Below are 25,061 nucleotides of genomic sequence, written 5' to 3'. Positions count from 1 at the left end.
AGGTCCAGTGAAGAGGCTACTATAGTAATCAGAGGAGAGATGACTAAGGCTTAGGAACTAAAATGACATATTACATATTTATTGACATCATGATCGGCTAATGAGGCAGTTAACTGTGGTAGAGCAGTTAAGAGGAAGGACCTGGGTGTCAGACTCCTTATTCAAACCTCATCACACCATTTGCTAGTTTTGTGACTTTGGGAAAGTTAACTGACCTAAGTTGTGACCCATATAGAACTGCCATGGGCATTCAAAGAGATAAAGAATCAACAAAGTGTTGTAAAATGTTTGACGGAGTGCTTCACCCATCTTGAGACCTCAACAAATGCTAGCCATTTTTATTTTTATCTGTTCCTGACATTGCACATCTTCTAATAGATGGTTTTACAACATATCTTTTGGTTCCCAAAATAAGTGAAAAAACAATAACAGGATCCAATAACTCAACAAGCAGAAACTTTTTTTTGCACTTGATTTATAAAGAAGGCACTGATATCACATGGTTAATGATATCACTATTTTAAATTTTATAAAGGACCACAATGTTTTAGAAATGTATGCTGGTGAAACAAATTCTTTCATTTTCAGACAACCAGAAGTTCAAGTCAAATCTTAACATCCAATATTAACTCAACTTAATATGTCATAGGAAGAATTCAAACTTAATCAACAAAGACCACAGAAAAAACCTGTTTTCTTTTTCAAAAGATATCCTAGGATTAAAAATAGATACAGTAATTACAGTAGACCCTTGAACGACATGGTTTAGGGGTGCCAACCTTCCACTTGGTGGGAAATCCAAATAAAACTTTACAGTGAACCCTCCCTGTTTGCCAGATTCGGTAACCACATATTCAACCAAAACCTGATCGTGAAGGACTGTGGTACATGTTTACTGGAAAAGTTCAAGTAAAGATGGGCCCAAGCAGTTCAAACCCATGCTGTTGAAAGGTCAACTGTACATTCAGAAGTGTCTCATATCTAGAATTAGAGAATTTGAATTGGAGGTCAAAATGTTTCCTTTCTGGACTCTTATTTAAATTAACCTTGAAATGAGTGATCGAATTGCACTATCATTCATCATCCACTTCAGATAGAATTTAGAAAGCAAATTGTAGAATACTACAATTAGTTCAGTTCTAATTCTGCCTCAAATTCCTTCGTCTCTAAACAGTGAAAACAGCAACCTGTTTTAAAAGCCATTTTTAAGTTAATACATTATTAGAAAGATGAAATGCAAATGCTATACAACAAAACAGAAACAGAATTAAAAATATCTTGTTTGGTGAAATTTTATAATACATAAGGCCAGAAAAATCTGCATCGCTTTATCTGATGTTCTTCAAGGTAAAGATAAGGTACAGTGTGAATTCTAAAAAGCTGCTTATACTATTGTTATAAATGTGAAAAGAATCTGGAGAACGATTAACTTCTTACACAAAATATTTATTATTCATGTCTTTAAATTCTCGAAAAGTAAATCAATCATAGAAGATTATCATTAGTAAGTACTCAAATTATTTTTCCCTGTTGATGTAATAAACTATCAACCAAGACACTCAAAACCAGCAGAAACAATCTAGAAATCTGGAAGTCATTCCTCCATTTCCCACATCAGGTCTGTCATTAAGTTCCTTCTATCTCAATAAATACATCTCAGACATATCCACCATTCTCTGTCATCCTAATTCGCTCTCCTGCTCCAAGCCAGCTTCACATATTACAAGGACTAGAGCTGCAACTTCCTCCCACTCCAATCTACTCTCCACACAATTAGCAAAATGATCACTGCAAAATATCAACGGGATAAATCCTTCTCAAAGTCCTGCCCAGCTTCAAGTCTTCAAGGCCTTCCACTGTTCGAAGAAAGAATGACTATTGCACTCTCTGTCACTGACCATCTCTCTAACCTCTTCAAGTCATGACCTACCCTTACCCACTGGACTCCACCACACTTACGACCTCTTTGAACTCCCCCAACTCCTTCTGCTCTCTCTGCCTGGACCGCTTGTTCTCATCTCCTCAAATGGCTGTTCCTCCTATCCCATCCCTTCAGCTTTCAGTTCCTCAGAGATGCTTCTTTGGCCTCCCAATGCTCAGTTGGTGCCCTCTCACTTCCGACTCCCCCGCTTCCCCCCCACCACTTCCCCTCCCCCGCTTCCTACCCCCCCAACTCCCCCACCTCCCCCACCCCCACCCCCCCACCCCCGGACTTTACTCTGTTTTTCACGCTCACCCACTTGTTTAATGTCTGTTTCCCGGCCCCTAAAAAACTTCCTTGAGGGTAAGTTCTTGTTTTGTTCACCTCTGTCTTCTCAGAGCTTAGAACAGTGGGAGGTACTCAGTAAATATTTACGAAGCCATTATTACTAAATGCTCACTTTGAGACACAAGATTGCTTTTTTATAAAATTAGCTAAGGGAGTATGGCCATGCAAAAGTGAATAAAGCAGCTCTGTGTGATTTCTGTCATACTTGTATCACCTGGAAGTCACCACTCACAGAAGCAAGGCAGAATTAAAGAAGGTGTTATGAGTACCAATAAATCTTAATATCTGAACATTATGATTTTAAATGATTTGCTCATAAACATAGGTTTTATTATTTGAGGTGCAGTTGCTTAAATGTTCAGCTGCCTACATTTTACATTAAACCCTCTATTAAAGTCAGTATTATTGCCCCCATTAAAAAGTCTTTCCCATTTGCTTAATTCATCAGCATTTTTACATAAAGTCAGAACCACATGTTACATAATCCGCTATGCTTGTTCTTTCATTGTTTTCCATAGTTTCTATGTCTTCCTGATACAGAATCTAATCAGGGACTATTTTCTACATTTTATAGTAAAGGGTAAGATAGATGAGCATCCTAAATAAATGGCTGCTTGTTGATTGAAGAAATGAATGAAATCATTCAGCAATAAAGATTTTCTCAGTATAATATAGTCATTAGTTTATATTTTCCTTATATGCATTTATTCAGTTAATCTTCTATATTATGAATTAAACTTAATAAGGTTACTAAAATCTTATCCTCTATAACTCAGTTATATAGTTTCAGCAGAAACATTTGACTCTTTGTATAAATACACTTTATATAATATTCTGTATACATTTCCATGAAATTAAATTTTTTTTTTAGACGTTAGTATTTAATTAACTTCAGTGTGAACTCTTTGGCAAACACTTTTTTTCAAAATAATTCAGAGACCTCTAAAGCTCACCACTGTCTATCCTTCACCTTTCATTCTTGCTTTATGAAACTTGCAGCATGCTCTCTTGGCCCAGATTCAGCCTGCTCAATGCAGAGTGTACAGTGTGCTCAATATTTTGAGCTATAAATCTAATTTGCTTATGCATATTAACTCCTTAGTCAAGAGGATCTACACCTGTTCCCTTCTACAAGTGTTTAAGTGGTACTCCTAGGTGACATACTAACAAGCTTAGGTCAATTAATATCACTTCAGTTGAATGAGAAATTAAACATAGACTGTGTAGACTTCATTCCACTGAAATTATAGAATGAGCTGAGAAAAACAGACATGAAACAGCTTCCTTTGCTTTTGAATCACATGTACTACTAAAAATGCAATTTCTCCATTCACCTTTATAATAAGTTAATATATATATATATATATATATATACACAAAATACATCCATACTGCCTGCATAGAAATCTAGGCATCTTATAAAAATAACATGTTATATCCCTGATCTTCATCACTGGAAGCATGCCATATATGCCTAAAAATAAAATCCAAGGGCACATAATAATAGTATTTTAAACACATATAAATTAATTTAAAAAAAAATTTTTTTAAGTTAATCCAAACAGAAAGCTAAAGCCAAGTCTATAAAACTCACTATTTGCAAACAGAATCCCCTGTACTATGTAACCTCCTTGACCTCATTAGTAGGTCAGCTCCCTGAGGACCCAAAAGGCATTATCTGTTGTGTTCATTCAAGTTCTATTACAGAACACTTTGCATATGGTACAAATAAATAATATTGCATGTATCAGATATTTAGTATTGTATATTAATAATTAATATTAAATAAAGAAAAGAAAGTTCTAGTAGATCAAACATTTTATTAGTAGCAGGAAAACTAATCTGAAGGAATTTAAAAAGCAATTAAACATAAAACTAAAAATACAGTGGCCATAATCCAATCTTTATTTGATGATTCTTGAGCAGTCACCAAAAGGTGACTATTAAGACTATCAGTTAAACTGTATTATCAATGTTCTAGAAATATTATTAATAATATGTTTATGTCAACAGAATACCAAAAAAATTGCTATGATTTTATAGGACTAAGATTTTTTTTTGAGCTACTGAAAACATAATGTTTCTACTGGGAAAATGATTAGAGAAAACTTTGTAGTTTTAAGATCTAGATTTCTCCATTTCCATCAGCTAAGTTCTCTAAATATTTTCAAAATAATTCAAAGTATTTATAATACTTCCTCCACTCAGTGGTTAGGTACAAAAGATCAGCCATCCAAAGCTCTGAACTTTTCTCCTGGCAATGACAACGTACTACTGGGAAGACATGATGAATTCAAATCTTATTTCACAGCAACTTACTCTAACTTTTGGCAAGACTCTCCGAAGTGTCTCAGCAGGGTTCTGTCGCATCAGAAATGGAAGATTCGCAATCACGCTTGTTCCCTGGATATCCTGACCAGCACTTACAAAGAAAACACAAATTTAAGATTTGTAACTATAAATTTGTGATTATAATTTACATTGTAAAAAGCAGGGATTAACTTGAAAACAACTGCTTTTAATAATGAACACCAAACTTCTGACAATTTTAAACTTTAAATGCATCAATTAGATATAAAAATTAAGCCAGAGCTGAAATTTCATTAGGTAAATCTTTCAACAAATACATGGAGATATTAATTATGTTTATGCTAAAACATGATTATCTATACACGTCTTACTGAAAAAATACTGAGACCATTATTAAATACTTACTTTAAAATTCAACCACATTTTCTCCTATGACCTGCCAGTTTGCTATACTTTATAAAAATAGATTTGATAAATTTCATTACGGTAAAATACTAATAATCATAACAACAGCAGGGACAGCAACAAAATTAGCTATAGCAGAATCATACAACTTTCTTCTAGTACAATAAAACTATCTGTTGCATTCCACTGACTCTGAATTGCCAGAAACTTAATAATATATATACTCTATATTCTTAAAAGTCAGTAGGGTATAGTTATATGGTACCTTTTTGATACAGCATTCATTAGGTCACTGAGGTGTTACCAAAACAATCTGTAATACTCTAGCGGCCTAAATACTTCAAATTCTTCTCAAGAACCATTCTCATGCAAAAACTTACTTGTTTTTAAAACACAAGCTAAGCAACATAAGTTGTGCAAGTAACTTGAAACATAGCTATAACAAATGTCATTAAATGTGGTGTCACCTCAGAAAGAAATTCCACCTATCCTTAACTGATACTAATTTGAATATTAATTACTGATGCCATAATATTTATTTAAGTAAAAATGATTTCAGTTAACTCTCCAAATGGAATTATTTGTTAGTACACGTATATAAGGCCTTAACAAGGGAACTTCCCTGGTGGTCCAAAGGTTAAGACTCCATGCTTCAACTGCAGAGGTCATGAGCTCAGTCCCTGGTTGGGGAACTAAGATCTCATATATCCCGTGGCACAGCTGAAAAAAAGACCTTAATATGGCTTTTTTAAAGAGTGTTTTCAAGTATTATTTTATTTGCTTCAGTGCTTTGTAAATTCTGCTAATAAGCAGCATATTCTGACTAAATGAAGCTGCACTGCTGTGAAGAAAAAGTCTTTTCCCTGCTGCAGTATCTCTGTTCACTCGCTCAGTCGTGTCTGACTCTTTGCAACTCCAGAGACTGTAGCCTGCCAGGCTCCTCTGTCCATAGGATTTTTCAGGCAAGAATACTGGAGTGGGTTGCTATTTCCTCCTCCAGGGGATATTCCCAATCTAGGGATCGAACACGCGTCTCCGATGTCTCATGCATTGCAGGCATATGCTTTTCCACTGAGCCACTGCTGCAGTATGGTAGGCTTCAAAATATAGGTCAGTACAATCTTTCCAGTATTCTCATCACTCTCTAGGTGAATACTTTAAGAAACAAAATTCAAGAAGGAAAGAGAAGGGGGAGGAAAAGGAGAGCCATGCCAAGGTGAGGAGAAGATCAAAAAAGGGAAAATAAAACTGCATATAAAAGCACTACTTGCAGCTGGCTGAATGGTGCATATGTGTGTGTGCCCAGTCACTCAGTCATGTCTGACTCTTTGCAACCCCGTGGACTACAGCCTGTCAGGGTCTTCAGTCCATGGGATTTCCCAGCCAAGAATACTGGGATGGGTTGCCATTTCCTACTCCAGGAGATATTCCCAACCCAGGGATCAAAATCTTGTCTCCTGTGTATCCTGAACTGATTCAGTTCAGTTCAGTTGCTCAGTCGTGTCCGACTCTTTGCGACTCCATGAACCGCAGCACACCAGGCTTCCCTGTCCATCTTCAACTCCTGGAGTTTACCCAAACTCATGTCCATTGAATCAGTGATGCTAACCAAACCATCTCATCTTCTGTCGTCCCCTTCTCCTCCTGCCCTCAATCCCTCCCGGCATCAGGGTCTTTTCAAATGAGTCTGTTCTTCACATCAGGTGGCCAAAGTATTAGAGCTTCAGCTTCAACATCAGTCCTTCCAATGAACACCCAGGACTGATCTCCTTTACGATGGACTGGTTGGATCTCCTTGCAGGCCAAGGGACTCTCGAGTCTTCTCCAACACCACAGTTCAAAAGCATCAATTATTCTGCGCTCAGCTTTCTTTATAGTCCAACTCTCACATCCATACATGACGACTAGAAAAACCATAGCCTTGACTATATGGACCTTTGTTGACAAAGTAATGTCTCTGCTTTTTAACATGCTATCTAGGTTGGTCATAACTTTCCTTCCAATGAGTAGTTCAGTTCAGTTCAATTCAGTCGTTCAGTCGTGTCCAACTCTTTGCGACCCCATGAACCACAGCATGCCAGGCCTGCCTGTCCATCACCAACTCCTGGAGTCCAATGAGTAAGCATCTTTTAATTTCATGGCTGCAATCACCAACTGCAGTGATTTTGGAGCCCAAAAAAATAAAGTCAGCCACTGTTTCCCCATCTATTTGCCATGAAGAGATGGGACCAGATGCCATGATCTTCGTTTTCTGAATGTTGAGCTTTAAGCCAACTTTTTCACTCTCCACTTTCACTTTCATCAAGAGGCTTTTTAGTTACTCTTCACTTTGTGCTATAAGGGTGGTGTCATCTGCATATCTGAGGTTATTGATATTTCTCCTGGCAATCTTGACTCCAGCTTGTGCTTCTTCTAGCCCAGCTTTTCTCATGATGTACTCTGCATAGAAGTTAAATAAGCAGGGTGACAATGTACAGCCTTGAACTGGTAGGCGAATTATTTACCACTGAGCCACCTGGGAAGCCCAGGTTGAATAGTGCCCCCCGCCCCCCCCCCCCCATAAAATATATCTACACCATAATCCTGGAAACTGTGAATGTTATCTTAATTTGAAAAGGGATCTTGAGATAAAGAGCTGGTCATGGATTATCCAGTAGACTATAAACCAAATAACAAGTGTCCTTAAAAGAGACATTCAGAGAAGACAGAATAGGAGGCAATCTGACCAGAAAGCAGAGACTGGAGTGATGTTGCCACAAGCCAGAGAGTGCTGACAACCACCAGAAGCTGGAATAGACAAGTAACAGATTCTTCCCCAGGGCCCCGCTGACACCTTGATTTTGACTCAGTGCCTACTGATTTCAGACTCAGTTGCTTTTTTAGCAACTACTAGTTGCTAATGAAGCGACTTAGCAGCAGCAGCAGCAGCAGTTGCTAAAAAAGTACTTGCTACCTTTAGCCTCCAGAACTGTGAGAGAATACGTTTTTGTTGTTTTAAGCCATCCAGTTTGTGATGATTTACTACAACACCACAAGAAACAAATAGACCACTAAAGAACTAAAAGAGGAGAGAAATACCTGAAACAGGAATGTTTCATCTGACAATGCCTGGGCCAAAGTAGAGGTTCGGCAAAAGTCTCTTAAAAGGATGGATGAGTGGATAACTCATTGCATGAACTGATGTCATGAATATTTAATATGAACATTCAGTAAATTTTATTTACTTACTTACTTTGCAGTTAGGAAAATATATGATCACTAATACCTCATAGATAGGAAGGCAAAATATTTCATGGAAATTAAAGCAGGAAAAAAATTAATGGTAGATTTAAGACCCTAAATAAATAGTTACATTAAAGGTAAATGATCTAACTATACCAATTAAAAGACAGGGACTGGCAGAGTGGATTAAAGGACCTGACTCAACTAAATGCAGCCATAAGAAACTAATTTCAAATATAACAATATCAGCAAGTTGAAAGTAAAGGACAGAAAATGATATAACACAGAAATATAAACCAAAGTAAAGCAGTGGTGGCCAAATTAAGGTCAAATAAAGTCAACACCCTTGTAAAGAAAATCACAAGAGATAGACAGGGACATTGAAGATAAAATGATAAAAGAGGAAATCTACCAAGAAGACATAGCAATTCTAAATGTGTATACATCAAATATAATTGCAATGTAATTTGAAACAAAAGGTACAGTACTGAAAAGAGAGTTGTCTAGACAAATACACAGCTAGATGGAGACTTTCATATTCCTCTCCCAACAACTGATGGAACTAAACAGAAAATCATCAAGGACATAGAACTCAACAACAACCAACAAGATCTAATTAACTTTTATAGAACACTCTCTATCCAACAACAGTAGAATACACATTCTTTTCAAGTGCTCAAAGAACATACACCATGGAAAACCACATCCTGGGCCATAAAACAGTCCTTTTAAAAACTGAACTCATACAAAGAGTTCTCTCTGACCACACAGAATCAAACTAGAAATCAATAATAAAAAGATAACAGAAAGCTCTCCGAATTTTTGGAAATGAAACAACACACTTCTACATAATTGTGTCAAAGAGGACAATTTTTAAAAATACACTGAATTGAGTGAAAATGAAATACAAAATATAAAATTACTATATTTACAATAATAAATTTATACATTTATGAAAGGAAAGAGGAAAAAAGGCAAAAATCTCAAATTAGTAATCTAATGTTTCATCTTGAGAACAAAACAGTCACAATGCAAGCAAAGGAATAAAAACAGAAAACAATAGAAAAAATAAATGAAACAAAGACTTGGTTCTTTTAAAGGATCAATAACACTGATTAACTTTTAGCAAGACTGACAAAGTAAAAATGAGAGAAGACACAAATTACCAATGTCACAATTAAAACAGGAGATATTGCCATAGTCCCCATACATATCAAAAAGGATAATATGAGAATGTGATAAGTGATTCTACACACATAAAACTGAAAACTTAGACAAAATAGACCAATTCCTCAAAAAAACTCAAACTGCCACAACTTATCCTATACAAAAAACATTATTTGAATAGTTCTACAACTATTAAGGAAATTGAATTCATATTTTAAAACTCCTGGAAAAAATCTCAAGGTTCAGATTGTTTCACTAGAGAATTCTACCAAACAGTTAACAAAGAGTTAATACCATTCTACACATTCTCTTCCAGAAAACAGAAGGGGAAAGAACACCTTCTGAAAGCACTTTAAGAAGCTCTTACTATACTGATAACAAAACCTAGAAAAATTAAAATACCCGCACAGAGAGAACAATATCCCTCATGAATACAGATGCAAAAATCCTTAACAGAATATTAAAAAATAAAACATAGTAATACACTAAAAGAAGAGTTATACACCATGATCAAATGGGATTTACTGCAAGAATGCAAGGCTAGTTCAATATTCAAAATCAGTGTAATCCATCATATTAACAGGTTAAAGGAGAAAAATATCAAAAGTATCAATGCAGAGGGAATATTTGACAAAATTCAACACATGAACACTGAAATTACAAACAAAATACCATTTACAATCCCTCAAAAATGAAACACTAACAAAATTACAGGACTCGTATGCTGAAAACAATGTTAAAAAAATCAAAGCAGACCTAAGTAATTAGAAAAACAATCTATGTTCATAGATTGAGAAATTCAGCATAATAAAGATGTCAGTTCTCCCAAATTGGTGTATAGGGTTAATACAGTTACCATCAAAATCTCAACAAGATTTTTGGGAGGCACACAATATTTTTCTAAAATGTATATGGAAAGGCAACAAAACTAGAATAGCCAAAGCAATTTTGAAAAAGAATAATGTGGGAAGAGTCTGTCTATTCAATTTTAAGACCTGTTATATTGCTACAGTAACCAAGACAGCATGGTATTGGCAGGGGAATAGACACATAAATCAACGAAACAGAAGAGAAAACCCAGAAAACAACCTCCACATATATACACACTCCACAAACATGCACAGCTGATTTTTGACAAAGGTGCAAAGGTAATTCAATGAAGGAAAGAAAGGCAGCCTTTTCAACTAATCATGCTAGAGGGGCAAGAAGACACCCGTAAGCCAGAAAACAAAACAAAACAAAAAACTCCAAACCTCCAATAAAAATAAAACCAAATTGCCTTGACCTAAGTCTCACGGTAAAATGAATCTATAAAATGTAAAACTATAAGAACTTTTAAAAAACCCACGAGAAAATCCTCTAAATCTAGGATTAGGCAAAGAGCTCTTAAATTTGACATCGAAAGCAGGATCTATAAAAGGAAAAATTGACAAATTGGACTTTATTGCAATTAAAAACTTTTGTGCTGTGAAAGACTTTGTTAAGAGTTAAAAGACATGCCATAGAGGAGAAATATTTGTAAACTACCTGCCTGACAAAAGAATAATATCTAGAATATAAAAAGAACTCTCAAACTCAACATTAAAAAAAAAAAAAAGCACACAATCCAGTTAGACAACGGGCAAAAAGAATGAGACTTTTTAATGAAGATTATATACAGACTGTAAATAAGCACATGAAAAAGTTCAATATTGTTAACTATTAGGTAAAGTAAACCCACAATGAAGTATCACTACACTAAATCACTCATTCATTGATGGTAGAAACACAAACTGATATAGCCACTCTAGAAAAAAATTGGCAGGTTCTTAGAAGATAAAACATGCAATCAGCAACTGTACCCTTCAGCAGTTATCCCAAAGAAACGAAAACTTAGGTTCACACAAAAGCCTGTGGATGAATGTTTTGAGTGGCTCCATTTGAACCAAAAACATGTCAACAACCTATATATCCTTAAATGAGTGAATGGTTAAACACACTGTAGTCCATCCATACCTACACAATGCTACCCAGAAATAAAAAGGAACAAAAACTATTGACAGATGCAACAACCTGATGAATCTCCGGAGAAGTATGCGAATGAAACACTAGTCAACCCCAGAAGGTTACACACTGTATAATTCCATCTATATAACATTCTTGAAACAGCAAAATTATACAAATGGAGAAAAGCTTAGGTGATTCCCAGAGTTTGGGGCGGGGGCAGGAGGAAAAAGACATGGCTACTACAGAGTAATGTGTGGGATTCTGGGTGGTAGAAAGCCTACCTGTCTTGATTATATTGATGTCAATATTCTGGTTGTGTACCATACTACAGTTTTTCAAATATTAACACAGAAGTGTTGGGTGGCACCCCACAGGCCAACAAACCTTGAAGTTGCCCAGCCTCAAGACAGAAGAGACCAGAGACAGGGACAGAGACATCAGCGATTTACTGGATAGGGAATCTTTCACAGCTGAAACAAAGGGTCCTGGAGCAATAGTCCACCATTTACAGCAGATGGCAGGCAGGGCATGGTAGCAATCTTTGCTTTTTCCCGGAAAGAGGCTACCAGTAAGAGGGGGAACTGACATCAGGCTGGCTCCTCAGTTACCAGGGAAAACAGCAGCTGGGGCACTTCCCTCACAGCCCCTCAGTTAACCACCATCACAAGGGCAGATGTCTCCCTTGAATAAAACTAGGGCGTGGAGCCATTTTGGCTTAAGGATTAGAACAGTCACTGGCTGCAGCAGGCGGAAGCACAGTCACGAGGCAGGGTGTAAGTGAAGCAGGGACTGCTCGGGCAGAGGATGCACAAAGAACAAGGGAACAGCCATGTGGATGAAGCAGACCTGGCTAACTCTATTATATCTTTTTTTTGTTTGTTTTTATTTTTTAATATAAATTTATTTATTTTAATTGGAGGTTAATTACTTTACAGTATTGTATTGGTTTTGCCATACATCAACATGAATCTGCCACAAGTATACACATGTTCCCCTTCCTGAACCCCCCTCCCTTTTCCCTCCCCATACCATCACTCTGGGTCATCTCAGCGCACCAGCCCCAAGCATCCAGTATCATGCATCGAACCTGGACTGGCTATTCGTTTCATATATGATATTATACGTGTTTCAATGTCATTCTCCCAAATCATCCCACCCTCGCCCTCTCCTATTATTTCTTACAACTGTCTCTGAATCTATAATTATCTCAAAATAAAAAGCAAATTTTTTAAAGATCAATGTGACAATGTTTTTTTAAAAACACATATGAACACCTCAACAGATGTAGAAATCTGACAAATCCAACATTCATTCGTGATTTAAAACTATCATGGGTGGGATGAATTGGGAGATTGGGATTGACATATATATACTACCATGTATAAAACAGATATCTGATTAGAACCTACTGTATAACACAGGGAACTCAATGATCTGTGGTGACCTAAACAGGAAGGAAATCTAAAAAAAGTGGATATATATGAGTGTATAAGTGATTCACTTTGTTTACAGCAGAAATTAACACAACATTGTCAAGCAACTATACTACAATTAAGAAAAAAATGACCAACAAATTAGAAATAGAAGGGAACTTCTTTAACCCAATTAAGGGCATCAGTGAAAAACTTATGGCTAACATCATACTTAACCATGTAAGAATGAATGTTTTCTCACTAATCATGAACAAGGTAACAGTGTTCAAATTGACTGCTTCTAAAATTCAACATTGTGTTAAAGGTTTGAGTCAGCACAATAGGCAATAAAAAGAAACAGCTTACAGATTGGAAAGGAAGAGGTGAACCTGTAATGTACAAAATAGCTAGTAGAACTAATAATGAGTCTAAAAGTGTGGCAGGATACAAGGTCAATATACAAGTCAACTGTATTTCCATATACTAGAAAAGAAAAATCATAAACAGTAGGAGGAATTGGGAGATTGGGATGACTCACATACACTACTGATCAGTTCAGTTCAGAGGCTCAGTCCAACTCTTTCAACCCCATGGACTGCAGCATGCCAGGCTTCCCTGTGCATCACCAACCCCCGGAGCTTACCATGTCCATCGAGTCAGTGATGCCATCCAACCATCTCATCCTTTGTCATCCCCTTCTCCTCTTGCCTTCAGTCTTTCCCAGCACCAGGGTCTTTTCCAGTGAATCAGTTCTTCGCATCAGGTGGCCAAAGTATTGGAGTTTCAGCTTCAGCATCAGTCCTTCCAATGAATATTCAGGACTGATTTCCTTTAGGATTGACTGGTTGAATCTCCTTGCTGTCCAAGAGACTCTCAAGAGTATTCTCCAACACCGAGTTCAAAAGCATCAATTCTTTGGCGCTCAGCTTTCTTTATAGTCCACTCTCACATCCATACATGACTACAGGAAAAACCATGGCTTTGACTAGATGGACCTTTGTTAGCAAAGTAACGTCTCTGCTTTTTAATGTGCTGTCTAGGTTGGTCATAGCTTTTCTTCCAAAGAGCAAGCATCTTTTAATTTCATGGCTGCAGTCACCATCTGCAAAGATTGGGAGACCAAGAAAATAAAGTCTTTCACTGTTTCCATTGCTTCCTCATCTATCTGCCATGAAGGGATGGGATCGGATGCTATGATCTTCATTTTTTGAATGCTGAGTTTTAAGCCAGCTTTTTCACTCTCCTGTTTCACTTTCTTCAAAAGGCTCTTCAGTTCTTCTTCATTTTCTGCCATAAGGGTGGTGTCATCTGCATATCTGAGGTTATTGATATTTCTCCCGGCAATCTTGATTCCAGCCCGGCATTTCACATGATATACTCTACATATAAGTTAAATAAGCAGGATGACAATATATAGCCTTGATGTACTCCTATGCCAATTTGGAACCAGTCTGTAGTTCCATGTCTGGTTCTAACTGTTGCTTCTTCACCTGCATACAGATTTCCCAGCAGGCAGGAAAGATGGTCTGGTATTCCCATCTCTTGAAGAATTTTCCACAGATCATTGTGATTCACACAGTCAAAGGCTTTAGTGTAGTCAATAAAGCAGAAGTAGATGTTTTTCTGGAACTCTCTTGCTTTTTCTATGATCCAACAGATGCTGGCAACTTGATCTCTGGTTCCTCTGCCTTTTCTAAATCCAGCTCAAACATCTGGAAGTTCATGGTTCAGAAACTGTTGAATCCTGGCTTGGAGAATTTTGAGCATTACTTTACTAGCATGTGAGCTGAGTGTAACCGTGCGGTACTTTGAACATCCTTTGGCATTGCCATTCTTTGGCATTGCCTTTCTTTGCGACTGGAATGAAAACTGACCTTTTCCAGTCCTGTGGCCACTGCTGAGTTTCCTAAATTTGTTGGAAATACATAAATTACTTTTTTTTAAAGAATAAAATTTTTTAATTAAAAAATATTTAAAAGACTTGAGAGAAAGTCATATATTGGGTTCAGTCTGGTTTTTCCATAATAGCATATGGAATATCCAAACGAACTTTTTGGCCAACTCAACATATAAGAGATCCAACATACTTTTAATAGGAGTCCCTAAAGAAGCAAAGCAAGCAAAAGATCCAAAAAAAAAAAAAAATTATTTGAAAAAAAGATTCAAAAGAGCACACCGTATACCTGAGAAAATCAAACCAGCATAACCAACACTGAAAGGTGTTACAGACTTTAAAAAAATCCTTTGGGCTTCCAAGAAAATGAGCATGTTACTTAGTAACAGAAGGAACATACAGACTGTCATTCAACTTTGACAGCTGTACCAGAAAAGCACATAATAACCTGTAGGTGACACTGCTTACTATAAACAGAACATGAAAAAATATAAAAAGTACACTTAAATTATAATTATAATCTCTATCAAACACATATGGATCTATGCTACCATCAGGATTTCCAGACGGATAGGTGGTAAAGTATCTGCCTGCCAATGCAGGAGATACCGGTTCGACCCCTGGGTGGGGAAGATCCCCTGGAGGCGAAAATGGCAACGCACTCCAGTATTCTTGCTGGGAATTCCATGGACAGAGGGGCCGGGCAAGCTACAGTCCATGGGGTCGCAAGGAGTCAGACATGACTAAGTATGCATGCATGCTACCATCACTGGATGGAAGGAACCCAGAAATAATCAGCATAAGTTTAAGTTAACAATATAAAATTCAGTTTATTGCTATGTGGTATGGGATATGTAATTTTAAAATAAATGCTGATCAGTACTAGATTTTTTTTTTTTTTTTTTACAAAATAAGCTTCCTATACTTCAAAGCCTACAACTTCCAACTGAAAGGCACAGGGAACAATCCTCCTGGCTACAACATGAGCTCCTCTTTTCTGTCCTAACTGCGTTATTCTTTGGGGCATGTTCCTTTTCTAGGATACCTACTCAGAAACAAGAGGACACAATCCCATTCACTCTGCAAACCACTCCTCTAAAACTAAAAAGAACTGGGTCAATCATCTAAGCTGTACACTAGTGGCTAAAAAGAAAAGATAGGGAGGGGGAAAAAAGACCTAGTGAAATAAATAAATTTAGGACAGCTGCCTTTTAAATTAATGCTACTAATTATTTTATTCCCATTGAGGGAATGCACCTATTTCAGAGAGCCTTTTATAGTAATATGTTAAACCAATGAAAAATAAGTCAATCCACTCAAGCACTTTTCGGTAAAATAGAAGGTTTCTCAGTCTTCGTTGTCATCCCAGTCCTGCCACTGTCATGGGCAACTTCATTCAGCTGAATGAGGAACAGCTAGTTTTGGCCCCCCTAATACAATGAGATCTGGGTCAAATTTTACATTCCCCAATGCTTAGCACAGTGTATAGCACACAGTAAGGGCTCCAAAAATACCTGTTGATTTAAAGTGAATTTGTCTCCACATCAGCAGCCATTGTCAAAGGCTGGATCACATTACCCAGAAATGCTCCATCTCTAGAATCTCAAATTCTGTGATCTCCTTTGCTGCCCATAACCTCTTATCTATTTTTCTATTACTAAATCCGTCTTTTACCCTCATTTCTAATCCCTTCACTTCCTACTTATTCTCCAGTTTCTAATATTCCTCCTAGTGTCACTTTCTTCCTTGGCAGCCTAATCCTCCCTATTACTTCAATTACACTCTCACCAATAAACTTACTTATTCAATTCTTCTCCTAATTACAACAATAAAAATAGTATCTAATATACTATATACTAGGCATTTAATAAACACCTTCCTTGAGATGTATTATTAGAAGTATGAGGGCTTCCCTCATAGCTCAGCTGGTAAAGAATCCGCCTGCAATGCAGGAGACTCCAGTTCGATTCCCGGGTTGGGAAGATCCACTGGCGAAGAGATAGGCTACCCACTCCAGTATTCTTGGGCTTCCCTGGTGGCTCAGCTGGTAAAGAATCCACCTGCAATGCGGGATATCTGGGTTCGATCCCTGGGTTGGGAAGATGGCCTGGAGAAAGGAACGGCTACCCACTCTAGTATTCTGGTCTGGAGAATTCCATGGACTGTACAGTCCATGGGGTCGCAAAGAGTCAGACATGACTGAGCAACTTTCACTTTCTCTTTCACTAGCTCCATTCCAGAGATGAGGAAATCAGGGCTTAGAATGATGAAAGTACTTGCCCAACATTACCCAGACTGTACAACTCCAAAAGCAATGCACTGATCATCACACACACTGCCTCTCTTCCAATCTGTGCACTCAGTTAATACCAAACTCATCCATCTGTTTTTTTCTATCCCACTCCTGCTCACAAGCTATGTAGCACTAAAAGATAAAACTGCATAATAATGGTACTTTTAAAAAACGTACAATTTCAAAAAAAAAAAAAAAAAGCCAGTCCTCAATGATGTGAGAGGCAAACAAAATGATAACCAATTTGTGGGAGATCAAGAAAAGGACCAGAAATTCTTAGTATATCATATTTGCCTAAAGCACTTTCAGAAACATTATCTTGAGTTTCCAAAAATGAGGCTTGTCTGTGCTAGTTCATGAAACCCATGCCCTTGCCCACAAAGAATAAGCTGCGTGTTGCAACAGATCTAGATACTGACAATCCTGGCTTTCTCTATTCTTATTCCTTGTTTCAACCTTGTGAGAGCTCAAAATCTAAAGAAGATGGACTCACATGCTAAAAATTCTAATCATACAGCAAGAATGAGCTAGACAACCTGCACTGTTTACCAAATGGAAATGGTTTCCTAAATCAATGGGAAAACGAAGAGGGGGAGGGAGCAGATGCTATCCAAAGGTGAGCACATAACAGTCTCCTGGAGAAATTAACCTAAGAACTGTAACTCTGCTGTTTGACTATGTGTAGGATCCTAAATGATTTGTAGGTATAGAGCCTGCTATCTAGACTAGGATCACTGCAGTTCTCATTTCAAAACCCCAAATACAACATATAAGCAGCTACTACTGTGTTTGGATTTGTAACAGTGAAACAGATGTCACCCAGGCCATGCTTTGAGTTCCCAAAGAAAACTAAACTGGACATAGTTGATATTCATTTCTTTATCCAAAATAATTAAAGCTTGTCTCAATGAAAAGAACAAAATTTTAAACATGATTAGCTTAGAGAATTAAACTTCCAAGAAAGACAAAACTTCTTTTGAAGACAAAGATGACTCAAGAATCTAAAGCAGAAGATACCAAGTATCAATCCACAACATCAAGAATTTTTCAAATGTGATGTATTTTCATGTTGTACTATAAAACTGAATCCTTAATAATGTTACATCTTCAAAACATCAGGTTAGAAAGCTTGCAAAGTTGGAGAACCATTCAACTCTGTTTACAGTCATCATGTTTAGACTCACTGAGAAACGAATTATATTTTTAATAGCACCAGAGGAAGGCAAAAGAAAACTGACATTTGAAGGCCTATGTGTCAGGCAAGATGCTTTATATATACTATCATGCTATTCTTGATAATATTTATGCAATATATTTATTTATTACTTCTTTTATTGGAGTAAAACTGCTTTACAATGTTGTAGTTGTCTGCTGTGCAACCTGTGAATCAGCTATATGTATACATATATTCCCTCCCCCTCAAGCCTCCCTCCCACCCTCCCATCCCACCCTCGAGGTCATCACAGAGCACTGAGCTGAGCTCCCAGTGCTATACCACAGCTCCCCACTATTTTACACATATGTCAAGGCTTGTCCCACCCCCTCCTTTCCCCACTGTGTCCACAAGTCCATTCTCTCCATCAGCATCTCTGTTCTTTCCCTGCAAACAGGTTCATCCATACCATTTTTTCTAGCTTCCATATATATGCCTTAATATACAATATTTGTTTCCTCTTTCTGACTGACTTTACTCTGTATGACGGATTATAGGTTCATAAACGTCACTATGGATCACGCAATGTCATTCTTTTTCACGACTGACTAGTATTCCTTTGTATATTAAATATATGTCCCACATCTTCTATACTCCTTCACCTGTCAATGGACATCCAGGTTGCTTTTATCTCCTGGCTATTGTAAATAATGCTGCAATGACTATTGGGGTGCAGGTGTCTTTTTGAATTAGGATTTTCTCAGGGGTATATGCCCAGCAGTGGGATTTTTGGGTCATACAATAGATTGTTAGTTTTTTAAGGAACCTGCATACTGTTTTCCATAGTATTTATAACAATTTACATTCCCACCAATAGTGCAAGAAGGTTCCCTTTTTACTTGAAAGTTGAAGAAACTGAGTCCCAAGGGAAAAAAAATGTGACTTCCCCAAAGTCATCTTACTGAAGATTAGAGAAAGATTTCCACCATACTCTCGAGCTATTATACCACTTATAATCATCGTTTCATCCAGTAAAAGTGGTGGACTGGCAGCCTAAAAATGCCTTCAAATTGGTAATCTTGCAAGAGAAAAATGTGCACACAAACTATTTAGTGATATTAATCACTAAATAATCACTAAAGAGCCTCTTGATGAAGGTGAAGGAGGAGAGTAAAAGAGCCGGCTTAAGACTAGATACTAAAAAAACTAAGATCATAATCTGGCCCCGTTACTGCATGGCAAACAGAAGGGGGAAAGGTGGAAGTAGTGACAGATTTCCTCTTCTTGGGCTCCAAATCACTGCGGATGGTGACTGCAGCCATGAAATCAAGACAGTTGCTTCTTGGCAGGAAAGTGATGACAGACCTAGACAGTGTGTTGAAAAGCAGTCATTACTCTGCCGACAAAGGCTGGTATAGTCAAGGCTATAGTCTTCCCAGTGGTCACGTATTGTTGTAAGAGTTGGACCATAAATAAGGCAGAACGCCAGAGAATTGATGCCTTAAAACTGTGGTGCTAGAGAAGCCTCCTGAAAGTTCCTTGGACAGCAAGGAAATCAAACCAGTCAATCTTAAGGAAGATAAGCCCCAAATATTCACTGGAAGGACTGACGCTGAAGCTCCAGTATTCTGGTCATCCAATGCAAACAGACGACTCAATGGAAAAGTCCCAGATGCTGGGAAAGATTGAGGTAAGGAGAAGACAGCATCAGAGGATGAGGTGGCTGGACGGCATCACTGATGCTATGAACATCTGTTGTTCAGTCTCTCAGTTGTGTCCAACTCTTTGCAACTCTGTGGACTGCAGCGAGCCAGGCTTCCCTGTCCTTCACCATCTCCCAGAGCTTGCTCAAACTCATGCCCATTGAGTCAGTGATGCCATCCAACCATCTCGTCCTCTATAGCCCCCTTCTCCTCCTGCCTTCAACCTTTCTCAGCATCTGGATCTTTTCTAATGAGTTGGCTTTTCTCATCAGATGGCCATAGTATTGGAGCTTCAGCATCAGTCCTAATGAATATTCAGGATTGACTTCCTTTAGGATGGACTGGTTTGATCTCCTTGCTGTCCAATGAACATGAACTTGGGCAAACTCATGGTTTTTTTTTTTTTTTTTTGGCAAGAGAAAAATGTGCACACAAATTATTTAGCAATATTCACATTATAATAAATTCTTTTACTGATAATTTCCACTATCCATCTTTTACTATCCCAAAGCCGTGTCAACATAGTAAGCAGAAAGTATCACGCATTGTGAAAAGGAGACAATCTTCTGACTACAGCAGTACCACAACTTATAAAGAGAACATTTCATTTTGAATGGCTCTTCAATTTCACATATGAAAACCTGAGCTCATGACTCCCCTCCCTCCTTTTAACCACAGAGGTATAAACTTCCCCCTGCTTCTCCGTGGACATGTCTTAGAATTACTCTATCCTTTCCTCTCTCCCTCACAGCCCACATCAAGTCTCACAACAGTATACAAGATAAGCATTTTCCTCACTTGTTCTAGGGTAGAATGAACTTATCAAGGAGCAAACATACCTGCTGCATTAATAAATTTTTCCTTATTGTTGTTTATGTATTGTTTATTCAGGGTTTTTTTCCATATTATATTTCAGTATTAACAGGATAATATTGCATGTTAACTTTGATATGTTTTTAATTTGATATACGTAGAAGGATAATAATTATTGAAATTTAGTTTCAATTATATATACTAATTCCCACACACAAACACATATATGTATATACTAGGTCACAATTTTTAAATGTATTCCTTACTTGTGAATCATGGTAAAAAAATATTTTTTTGAAAATCACTGTTCTACAGTGTTCTGCAAAGAGTAAAAGGGAAATTACCAATATCTGCCCTAAATATTGAGCTATAACAGGAATATTGAAAGGTATATAAAACATGAGTTCAAGAATAACATTACAAACTTGGAAGATTCCTGGAAACATTGTAATATCTCCTTTTATTCTTCTTAATGTCTCCATTAACAGATGGTAGTAAAACATCCATTTTAAAATACTTTTAAAAAATATAAAGACATAAAACATACCAATGGAAAGGGACTAGCTAAGAGAACTGGGTTTACATATCAGCCAATCCAGGAAGCTAAGATCCCAGGAGAAAAACAGAATAGTAACAGACAGCTATTTTTAAAGAGAGATAGATGGAGAAAATAAGGCCAAATCTCTGGCACCTGCAGAAAGAAAGGATGATAAACAGCTATCATAGGGAGGGGAGGAGACCCGATTACTTAACCTATAGAAGATGGGTGGGCTGATATGTTCAATAATTCAGTAAGTGTTTATTCAAGAGCTGCTGGGGACCAGGCACTCATTCTGGAGTCTAATGATCACAATCTAATGATGCTTTACATCTAGCCAGAGAAAGTATCAGACAAACAAATATGGAACTGAGTGCTTATTACACATTGGACTCCAAGGTGAGCCCTGGCAGGAACATGGTGATAGACAGACAGACACAAACCCTGCCCTGTTAGAGCTTCATAGTCAGAGAAGAACAGGTTAAAAAAAAAAAATCAATGAAATTATGCTAAGTATGCAAAGACCCGTTAAGGAACAGTCTACAGTACTATCAGGAACACTTTTGATATCGAGGTCAAGGAGGCCTTCCCTGAAAAGTCAAGCCCTGAAAGATGAGCAGGAATCAGCGACAAGTGAGAAAGTGGAAGGAACAGTGTGTTCCAAGGTCCCAGGCTGATGGGATTTATTCAATGATTTCATAAAGGCTTACTGATCTCTCAGTATTTGACAGTCACTGTGTTCTGGAAATAGAAAACAATAAAAGCAAAGCACTCTGATTCTGTGTATCCGAATTAGAGTGGCAAGGAAGGAACGCCTTCTTGCAGAAATAAAATCAATAGGACTTAATACAAAACTAATGACTGAGAGAAAAAGGAAGAGTATAAAATTATTCCCAGGTCCCCCTCCAGCACAATTTAAAAGGATGGTCAGGCTCCAGTAACAAGTACAGGCATATTTAGATAAAAAGTAAAGAATTCTGTTTTGGGCACATTGAGTCTGAAAAGCCAGCAAGGCATTCTGGTAGAGACATGGTGGTGGTGGTGGTGGCACCTGGCAGACATACTGGCCCAAAGTCAGGGAGAAAAGCCCAAGCTACAGCCACCGGTTTGGAAATTCTGTCAGAGAGATACTAAGTCTGGAAGTGGAGAATATGACACTTCTAGATTTAGTAGAAGAAGAGTCCCTAACACAATGTACATAGACCCTGTCTGCTCCTCTGACTGATGCTACTGTAAATTGGGCACCACATCAGAAATACAAACAAATCATTGTAAAATGTAAAAGCTCATCGGTCAACCCAAAATCAATCTGTAAAAGTTGTGTGAAAGTGAATCCTTTTCCATGATGTTAACGATAGGATATAATAGAACGGTGCTGAAGAAGCCCTATACATATTAATTCAATCCCTCACACTGCAACAATGAATAAACCAGCATCCACAGAGACTATGGAAGTAGTTCAAGGTTTGTTGTTCGGTCACCAAGTCATGTCTGACGCTGTGACCCCACAGCAGCATGCCTGGCAACATACCAGGCTCCCCTGTCCTTTGCTATCTTTCCAGAGTTTGCTCAAATTCATGCCCACTGAGTCAGTGATGCTATCTATCCATCTCATCCTCTGCTGTCTGCTTCTCCTCTTGCCCTCAATCTTTTCCAGCATCAGGATATTTTCCAATGAATAGTCTCTTCTCATCAGGTAGCCAGTGTATTGGAGCTTCAGCTTCAGCATCAGTTCTTCCAATGAATATTCAGGGTTGATTTCCTTTAGGATTGACTGGTTTGATCTTGCTGTCCAAGGGACTCTCAAGAGTCTTCACCAGCACCACAAGGTTAGCCAGCTAGATAGTGTTCAAGGTTAACCAGCAAGTCATTGCCACAGTCAGGATACTACCTCTACAAAACAAGAATCTAATTTAAATAAAACAACGAAACTAAGATCACTCATGGATTCCTTAATAACAACTTAATTTCACACGTATATTTTCTTCTTTTGAAGGAGCAGAGAAATAGATGTGCTAACCATGTGCTACTGCTGCTGCTGCCACTTCAGTCGTGTCCAACTCTGTGCAACCCCATAGATGGTAGCCCACCAGGCTTCGCCATCTCTGAGATTCTCCAGGCAAGAACAATGGAGTGGGTTGCCATTTCCTTCTCCAGTGCGTGAAAGTGAAAAGCGAAAGTGAAGTCGCTCGGCCGTGTCCAACTCTTCACCTCTGCAGCCTACCAGGCTCCTCCGTCCATGGGATTTTCCAGGCAAGAGTACTGGAGTGGGGTGCCATTGCCTTCTCCAATTAACCACATGAGGAAAGCTGATAACGAGGGTGAGCACAGAGTTAAGTTTACAGAGTCATGGAGCAAAATAGAGTCTCAGCAGCATGACTAGTTCAGCTCCCTCACTTCACTGACAGAATTCAGAGGAGTTAAATGATGCTCCTAAGGTCACACAGCTGGTTAGTGGCTGTGCTCTGTTTCTTAGCAACAGGGATTAAAAGAAAAACTCAAGTTGCTGTACATAGCTTTCACTGCCAAATAAAAAGAAACATAAAATTAGTCTAGAGACTAATATACATTGCTGTTGAGTCGCTAAGTCATGTTCGACTCTTTTGCGACCCCACAAACTATAGCAGGATATTTTCAGCCAAGAATACTGGAGTGGATTGCCCTTTCCTTCTCCAGGGGATGTTCCCAACCCAGAGATGGAACCCATGTCTCCTGCATTGGCAGGCAAGTTCTTTAGCACGGTGCCACCTAGGAAGACTGATTTTATATATATGTATGTGCTGTGCTGAGTCACTTCAGTCATGTCAGACTCTTTGTGATCCTATGGACTGTAGCCTGCCAGGCTCCTCTGTCCATGGGGATTCTCCAGCCAAGAATACTGGAGTGGGTTGCCAAGCCCTCCTCCAGGAGAATCTTCCCAACCCAGGGATCAAATCCAGGTCTCCCACACTGCAGGCAGAATCTCTACCATCTGAGCCACCAGGTAAGCCCATGTTTACATATAGAGCTAACCAATAAAACATATGTCATTCTAGAACATGAAGAAATATTTTTCTTGAAGGGAAAAAAAAAAAAAGGAAGCCACGTCTACTTACCCACCTGTATACCAAAAGAAATGAGTAAAATGCTGAGATTTTTGACCCTCCAGCAAGTTTCGGCTAATCCAATATTTGAAAACCATTTTGACTAAACAAATGTTTTCTCACTAATGTGTCTATCAGTAAACTACAATAAGCCATGTGAATGTTCCTATTTAGTAAATGAAAGATTTAATCAGCTTAAATAGCAGAGATGAGGAACAGGGATATTCCCGGGTTTTTAAACCTGCGACAGTAAGTATTGATGCTGGTGCCACTTATCTGAGATAAGTAGGCAACTCAAATCAGGAAAGATCTGACGGAAATGATAGAGCTAGCAATGCAGATATCTGAGGAAACATTAAAGCAGAAGGAACAGCAAGTGGAAAAGCGCTGAGGTAATGTGTACTTGGTATATTTAATGAACAGCAAGGATGGCTGCAGTACACAGCAAGTGAAGAAGAGAACAGTAAGCAGTGAAGTCAGAGCTGTAATGGGGAAAAAGCAGAGGTCACAGAAGTCAGGCCAAGTACATGCTCAAACCATAATGGAACTAAATTAGAAATCACTAACAAAATAAGTATGCAGAAAATCTCCAAACATTTGGAAATGAAATAATGCACTTCTAAATGACTCATGAGTTTCATGAGTCAAAGAAGAAAATCTTGAGATAAATTAAAATTTTTTCAACTAAATGATAATGAAGATGCAACATATCAAAATTTGTAGGATGCAGCTAAAGGGAAATTTACAGCATTAAAAATGCACACATAAGAGTAGAAGAACATTCTAAAAATCAATAATCTGAGCTGCCCCTTA

The 25,061-nt window shown here is 37.9% G+C and overlaps 1 pseudogene; it reads right to left on the bottom strand.

Moving 5' to 3' along the window:
- Positions 1-25,061, bottom strand: part of LOC138095512 (serine/threonine-protein phosphatase 4 regulatory subunit 4-like) — a 49,408-nt pseudogene that overhangs the window by 5,923 nt on the left and 18,424 nt on the right.

This window comes from Capricornis sumatraensis, chromosome 19 (assembly GCF_032405125.1).
Source record: "Capricornis sumatraensis isolate serow.1 chromosome 19, serow.2, whole genome shotgun sequence".
NCBI lineage: Eukaryota > Metazoa > Chordata > Mammalia > Artiodactyla > Bovidae > Capricornis > Capricornis sumatraensis.
This window is presented reverse-complemented; position numbering and strand designations above follow the sequence as displayed.